This window comes from Sorex araneus, chromosome 5 (assembly GCF_027595985.1).
Source record: "Sorex araneus isolate mSorAra2 chromosome 5, mSorAra2.pri, whole genome shotgun sequence".
Taxonomy (NCBI): Eukaryota; Metazoa; Chordata; class Mammalia; order Eulipotyphla; family Soricidae; genus Sorex; species Sorex araneus.
In genome coordinates this window covers 124,146,974-124,155,131 of record NC_073306.1, presented here as the reverse complement: position 1 = coordinate 124,155,131, position 8,158 = coordinate 124,146,974, and the positions used below count along the sequence as shown (strand labels likewise).

Genomic DNA, 8,158 nt, shown 5'->3' with positions numbered 1-8,158 from the left:
CCACTCAGGCCAGTTTGAACATATACTTCTGGCTCTGATCCAGGATCACATGGGGCGCCAGACAAAACGGGAAAGGGAGGAGCTCACCCATACTGACAACAGGTCTGGAAGGAGCGCCTAATACAATAGAGTTACGCAAGCTACCTGAAGAAGACTTCAAAACAACAGTTCTATGATAGTTATAAAATGATCACTCTGGACAAGAACTGAGTGCTGAAAGTAGGTAAAGGAATATACGTAATGATCTCTCTGTACCTGTATTGCAAACCATAATGCCCCAAAGGAAAGACAGAAAGAGAGAGAGAGAGAGAGAGAGAGAGAGAGAGAGAGAGAGAGAGAGAGAGAGAGATGTCTGCCATAGAGGCAGGCTGTTGAGGGTGGGGTAAGGGAAACTGGGGACATTGGTGGCATTAAATGTACACTAGTGAAGGGATGTTGGAACATTGTATGACAGAAACCTAACAACTTTGTAATTGTGTATCTCATGGTGATTAAAAAAAAAAAGAAAGAAACCAGTCTTGATGATGCTCACTAATATGAGGTGAGGTGATCAACTTAAAAGGACTTTGACAAGTATGATGGGACTAAGATAAGTCTTAGAACAGAAACAGTAATACTGCATAAAACAGGGCTGGAGTGATAGTACAGTGGGTTGGGTGCTTGCCTTGCAGGCATCTGACCCGGGTTTGATCCTTAGCATCCACATGGTCCCCTGAATATGTTAGGAGTGATCCCTGAGTGCAGAGCCAGAAGTAACTCCTGAGCACTTCCAAATGAGACCCCTCCAAAAAAAAAAAACCTAAACCCAAAACAAACAAACAAAAAATTCCTGGGTAGATACTGGGATCATCGGTGGTGGAGAATGGGCACTGGTGGAGGGATGGGTACTCGAGCATTGTATGACTGAAACATAAGCACGAAAAGTTGTAAGTCTGTAAAAAAATAAAAATAATTTAAAAAATTCCTGGGTAAAATATCAACTAATTTTGTTCAAAGACCTCAAGAATAGAAAGGAAAAAGTCAAAATTCAAATCAGCGAGCTTAAATGTGAAATGGTGGAGTCCAAAATAATTGGCAAGAGAAGAGAGAATTAAAAACAATGAATACAACACAAAAATTAAACACAATGAAAAGGACATGGGACAGCATCAAGACGAGCAAGAGTCACTCCACGGGGATTCCAAAAGGAGAAAACTGGGCCCCAGGGGAAGAATCCTTGTTTGAAGATATAAAAGCCTAGAATTCCCCCCACCCCATCAAACTAAGGGATTAGATATATCAGATTCAGAAAAACTAAAGAATTCCAAACAGAATGTAATCACATTAAGATACATTACAGTTAAAATTGCATAAATCAAAGATGGAGAGAGAATCCTAAAAGCAACAAGAAAAAAAAAGCAAAGAGTAATACGCAAGGGCAGGGTGTTGGTAGATTTCTCACCAGAAAGTATATAGGCCAGAAGAGAGTGGCTTAATATATACCAAGTGCGGAAAGGATGAGACCTCAAACAAGAACACTCTACCCCATTAAGTTGCCACTCAGATTTGAAGGAGATTTAAAGGGCTTATCCTATCAACAACAGCTAGAGGAATTCAGTGCCATTAGACCAATCCTCTAAGAAATATTCAATTCTATAAAAGGGGGCGGGTGGGGGGGAAGCCACTTAGAAGTAATCAGATGCCTAAAAAACATACAATGTGAGAGAGAAGGATAATAATAATGAAAACTCTTTTAAAATGCTTTTTAAAAAAATTTTAATGAATCAGGGGCTGGAGCGATAGCACAGCGGGTAGGGCGTTTGCCTTGCACACAGCCAACCCAGGTTCGATTTCCAGCATCCCATATGGTCCCCTGAGCACTGCCAGAGGTAATTTCTGAGTGCAGAGCCAGGAATAATCCCTGTGCATCGCCGGGTGTGACCCAAAAAGCAAAAAAAAAAAAAAAAAAAGAACATTTTTGAATAATCATATGAAAATAAGAAAACAGTCATTAGCAATCATTGTTACAGCACAAAATCACATCCACAAAAAAAATGAATTCTAATGAATCACCATGAGATGCTGTTACAGACTTACAAACTTTCATAATTGAATTCCAGTCAAACAATGTTCAAGTACCCATCCCTCCACCAGTGCCCATTCTCCACCACCAAAAAGTATGGAACGCTTCACTAATTTGCGTCTTATCCTTGAGCAGGGGCCGTGCTAACCTTCTCTGTATCATTCCAACTTTAGTATATGTGCTGCTGAAGTGAGTGCAACAATGAAAACTCTTTATGTTTAGGTCACATTCAGCAGTGCTCAGGGTCTGCTCCTGGATCAGTGCTCAGATGATGCTCAGGGAACCATGCAGTGCCAGGGATTAAACCCAGGATTCCTGCATACAAAGCATGTGCTCCAGCTCTATCTCCTCAAGTCTCTTTATTTATTTTAAGATTTAATAATTCTTCCCTTATTATCAGCATTATGTTAACTTTAGAGAACTTTAAATTTCAAAATTTATACTTAATTCTTTTTTTTTCTTTTTGGGTCACACCCGGCGATACACAGGGGTTACTTCTGGCTCTGCACTCAGGAATTACCCCTGGCGGTGCTCAGGGGACCATATGGGATGCTGGGAATCAAACCCAGGTCGGTGACATACAAGGCAAACGCCCTACCCGCTGTGCTATCACTCCAGCCCCTATACTTAATTCTTTTAAAATCAAACTTATTCCTCTGTGGAGATTATATATATATTTATTCATTACCAGCATATTTTCCATTCCATCACTGGAATAATGGATATTTGATATTACTTTTGCTCAATTTAAAATTTGGCTCATTAGCTTAGTCTGTAACCATATTCTTTTCCCTTTCGAGTGGGCACGTTGTCCTAATTCTTAATTTTTGTGTCCAAGACATAGTATGTATTCTATTCTAAGCCTCTGGAGTCTATTTTATTCTCTGGAGAGATTGCTTTTTTTGGTTTGTATTTTGGGCCACACTTAGTGGTGCTCAGGAATTATTTCTGGCTCTGTGTTCAGAAGTCACTCCCAGCATGCTTAATGAACTATGTGGGATGCCGAGGGTTGAACCCAAGTCAGCTGCTTGGAAGGCAGGCAAGCGCCTTACTCACCATACTGTTGCTCCAGCCCAGAGGTTACTTTTTCTGTCTTGTTTTCAGAACTTTTACTCAGTTGGACTCAATCTACAAACGTCTATCTTTTAGAGCTTGGATTTCTGCACAGTTCTTTTTTTCTTTTTTCTTTTTGGCTTTTTGGGTCACACCCAGCAATGCACAGGGGTTACTCCTGGCTCTGCATTCAGAAATTACCCCTGGTGGTGCTCAGGGGACCACCATTTGGGATGCTGGGATTTGAACCTGGGTTGGCTGTGTGCAAGGTGAACGCCCTACCTGCTGTGCTATCACTCCAAGCCCCACTGCACAGTTCTTTAATCCCTGATCGGGATGCTTTATCCCTTCTGATCATGCTTAATTTAGGATCAGAAAGAGTTTTTTTTCTTTTTGGGTCACACCTAGCAATGCACATGGGTTACTCCTGGCTCTGTTCTCAGGAATTACTCCTGGTGGTAATTACTCCTGGCTCAGGGGACCATATGGGATGCTGGGAATCGAACCCGGGTCAGCCGAGTGCAAGGCAAACTCCCTACCCACTGTGCTATTGCTCCAGTCCCCAGAAAGACATTTTAAAACAGTTTTTACACAAAATTTGTTATGCTTCCTCACTACCCTGCCCTTCTAGGTATTTATTTACTTATTTATTTATGTTTGCCATGCACACCCAGAAGTGCTCAGGGGTTACTCCTGGCTCTGCACCAGGAATCACTGCTAGAGGTGTTCAGGGGATGGAAGCCAGGCTGGACACAGGCAAGGCAAGTGCTTAACCCACTGTACTATCTCCCCTGCCCTCTCCTAGTTTTTTTTTTTTCTTTTTGGGTCACACCTGGCAATGCTCAGGGGCTACTCCTGGCTCTATACTTAGGAATTACTCCTGGTGGTATCTTCAAGACTATGACATATATATGTTATATATATATATATATATATATCACTGTATCACTTTCATCCCATTGCTCATTGATTTGCTCGAGCAGGCACCAGTTATGTCTCTATTGTGGGACTTGTTACTGTTTTTGGCATATTGAATATGCCACGGGTAGCTTTCCAGGCTCTGCCGTGTGGGTGAAATACTCTCGGTAGCTTGCCAGCTCTCTGAGAAGGGCGAAGGAATCGAACCCAGGTCAACCTTGTGCAAGGCAAACGCCCTAGCCGCTAGGCTATCGCTCCAGTCTGTATATATATATATATATATATATATATATATATATATATATATATATATATATATAAAGGGGTAGGCTGGAGCAATAGCGCAGTGGGTAGGGTGTTCACCTTGCATGAGGCCGACCCAGGGTTCGATTCCTCCGTCCTTCTCGGAGAGCCTGGTAAGCAACCGAGAGTATCTCGCCCACATGGTAGAGGCTGGCAAGCTACCCGTGGCGTATTCGATATGCCAAAAACAGTAACAACAAGTCTCACAATGGAGACATTACTGGTGCCTGCTCGAGCAAATCAAAGAGCAAAGGGATGACAGTGACAGTGACAGATATAAAGGATGTCGGGGATCCAACCTAGGCCGGCTGCATACAAGGCAAATGGTGCCCTACCTGCTCTACCTGCTGTACTATCACTTTGGCCCTGCTCTTAGGTTTTTAGTTACTGAAGTAATACCTTAAATTTTTAGTTGCTCTAGTTATCTCAAAATATCTTCTCATTTTCAAAGATCAGTGTTTTTAGGGGTTTGATACTTGAGCCAACCAGAGGTGCTCAGGGATTACTCTGAACTCTGTGCTCAAGGATTACTCCTTGTGGTGCTTGGGGGACCACGTGCAGTGGTGAGGATCAAACTAGGATAGAACACATGCAGGGCAAGTGCTTTACCGGTTGCACTATCTCTCCAACCCTTTATTTATTTTTTTATTTTGTAATTGTGTAACCTTGAGATGCATAGTTACAAAGTTGCTCAGGATTGGTTTTCAGCCATACAATGTTCCAACACCCTTCCCTTCACTAGTGTACATTTCCCACCACAAGTGTTCCTAGTGCTCTCCAACCACCACCTCACCCCCCCTCCCTCTATGACAGACACTTTTTTCTTCTCCCCATTAGATACCCTCTCCTTTTGGGCATTATGGTTTGCAATACTGAAAGGTATTGCAATACTTCAGGTACTGAAAGAAAGCCCTTTAACTGGAGTTTTTAACCACTTCTGTGCATCAGTTGTAAATCTGGCATCCTTCCAAAATCTGGCTGCACACCTGCACTGAATGACTTCAGAGAGTTGTGGTAGTAATTTTTAATTTGTATTTTGTGCCATTTATAATTTTTCTGCAAGAGTGCTAGAGCATTATGAGCTTATTTCATCATAGAAGTGGCACTCTCAATTAAATTACATTTTCTTATAATAATGCATAAGGACTGTCAGGATCTGATTTCTCTCTCCTATATCATATTTTGCTCCATTCTCCATTTGCTTCTGAATCACCATCCACACTGGCCTTCCGGAAACATTCTTTACTAGTTTTCCTCTACAATCATTTTTGCTTTTTAGTTTTCTGCCTGATACTTCTGATCCCAGCTCTTCATTTATATAATATTTATTTTCATTACATTAACATTATTCTTGTTAAAAAGTTTTTTAAGGTTGGAGAGACACTTTGCATCCAGGGTTCCTGGGTTCAATTGTTCAATTGCCTGCAATACATGGCCTCAATAAACCGCCAGGAGTGATCCCTGAGCATTGAGCTGTGAGTAACTTCCCAAGCAACATTGGGCCCCCAAAAACAAAATAGGTAAAAAAAATGGCTTTAAACTATAGGTGACCAGGATGTGTAAGACTCAGCATTCAACCCCAGGCAACTCTCTTTTTCTCTCCCTGCCCCCATGCACAAACTACTGGTGATGACAAAAATATCAATAGTTGCCAGCAGATAAGGGGGATTGGAGATGAGTGAATAGGATAAGCAAAGGGTATTCTATGAAACTGTCATGCATTCATGCTGGTATACAGTAACAATAAGTCTCACAACGAGAAACGTTACTGGTGCCCACTTGAACAAATTGAATGATCTTTACAACAAAAAAGAATGAACAGTAATGTAAACTATGGATTTTGGTCAATAAAAATCCTGACAAAGGGGCTGGAGTGATAGCATAGTGGGTAGGGCGTTTGCCTTACACACGGCCGACCCGGGTTCAAATCCCAGCATCCCATATAGTCCCCTGAGCACCGCCAGGAGTAATTCCTGAGTACAGAGCCAGGAGTAACCCTTATGCATCGCCAGGTGTGACCCAAAAACCAAAAAAAAAAAAAAAAGTCCTGACAAAAACCAAAACCAAAAGTAGTCAGGTTTCATGACTCCTCTGATTAGAATTTCCTGACTCTAATCACTCCCATCCAACCATGGGAGGAAGATTCTCCCCTTTGCTGTTACCCCTCTGGTCATTCCTCAGAGCTCAGCCTCAGTGTCCTGGAAGGTGTCTTCCAGGACACCTTCACTTGTTCTCCAAACCAGATCAGCACACCCCACCCTCCATCCCCCCTGCCAGGTTCCCTTCCCCATAGATTCTGTTTTTCGACTCTGCAGCATTTGTAATTACAGAGCTAATTGTTTCTGTTTATTTTCATAATGGCAGTCTCTGTAATCCCCACAAAGACGAGGACTACATCTGTCTTCTTCTTTTCTGTATCTTTTCTTTAGCACACAGCTTGTGCCTGGTACATCACCGAGCTGGGGAAATGTGCAGTTGGCTAAGAAAAAGGTCACGTGTTGTGTGAATCTATTTACTTGGGGGGAAAAAAAACACAGAATAGGTGAATAAATCCACCAGACGGAGAGTAGAGCGGCGGTAGCCCGTGTGGGGAGAACAGAATTTCCTTCATGAGAATGTTTGGGATATTTTTTGGGAGGAGGGACACTGCTCCCTGCTCAGGAGTCCTGGAATCCCCCTCAGTGATTTTTGGGATGACACAAAACTAGTGGGGTCCTGCAGTGCTGGGGATTATCCTGGCCACCTTAGCAGTGCTTGGAGCCCCCAGGGCCATGCCAGGTGATGGGGGGGCACTCCAGGTCTGAACCCTGCCCTGCTTGGTGGGGGAGGGATGCAATGCCAGGGATCAAACCTGGGTCAGTGGCATGCCAGGCCTGGTTCTTAACCCTGTACTACCTCTCCTGCCCAGTGTTTTAGGCCTTGATGAGATGGTAGCTTCTGCAACATTGTATATTAAACGTCCCTGAATTGTGTACTTTAAAACATTTTTATCTGGTGGGTGTTTCACCTCAATCTGAAACAAAAGCTTGAAGTATAAACAAATGTATTTCTTTTGAGGTACAGTCTGTTTTTCCATCACCTCCCTGGGTTCAGCCTTGAATCTTTGACTTCAGAGCTGATCCGGGATTGGCGGGGAGGGCAGAGGAGGGCGACCAAACATGGCTCAGGGTGTCCTACAACCACTCCTTGGGATTCTTAGCCCACCTGTGTGGGCCAGAATATTCAATGCTCAGGCCCAGTGGCTCTGCTGGTCACCACTGGCCAACACAAGTGATGCTAAAGAGGCCGTGAGATGCTGGGAATTGGACCGGGAGCCCCATGCATACTGGGCAAACTCTCCAGCCCTTTGAGCTGTCTTCCTGGCTCACACACCTGATTTTTATGGGGGATCCCCCAGGGTGTGTGCATATGGTGGCAGGGGTGGCATTCCTGGCCATAGTCACACTATAGTGTGAGGGCCAGTGGTGCAGGTCAAGAGTGCAGGCCTGCCTGAAGGTTTAGTGATTCTGCCCAGCTGTGCTTACCGGCCATCAGTGGTGCTCTGGGAACATCGCAGTGCAGGACTGGAATCAGGGACTCAAAGTAGCTGCTCATATGCTCTACCACCTGAGCTATATTCCTGGTCCCTACAGGCAGGTTTTTTTTTTCTTTTTTCTTCTTTTAGCAGAAAGAATAAAAGTAGGGGGCTGGAGCGATAGCACAGCAGGTAGGGCATTCACGCGGCTGACTAGGGTTCAATTCCCAGCATCCCATATGGTCCCCTGAGCACCGCCAGGAGAGATTCCTGAGTGCATAAGCCAGGAGTAACCCCTGTGCATCGTC

General features: G+C 43.7%; 1 non-coding gene across 1 annotated transcript; it reads right to left on the bottom strand.

Moving 5' to 3' along the window:
* Window positions 1-2,152: 2,152 nt before the first annotated feature.
* On the bottom strand, window positions 2,153-2,259 carry LOC129405266 (U6 spliceosomal RNA). The gene has a single exon (XR_008630447.1). It is a non-coding gene; the product is annotated as a U6 spliceosomal RNA (small nuclear RNA).
* Window positions 2,260-8,158: the final 5,899 nt, after the last annotated feature.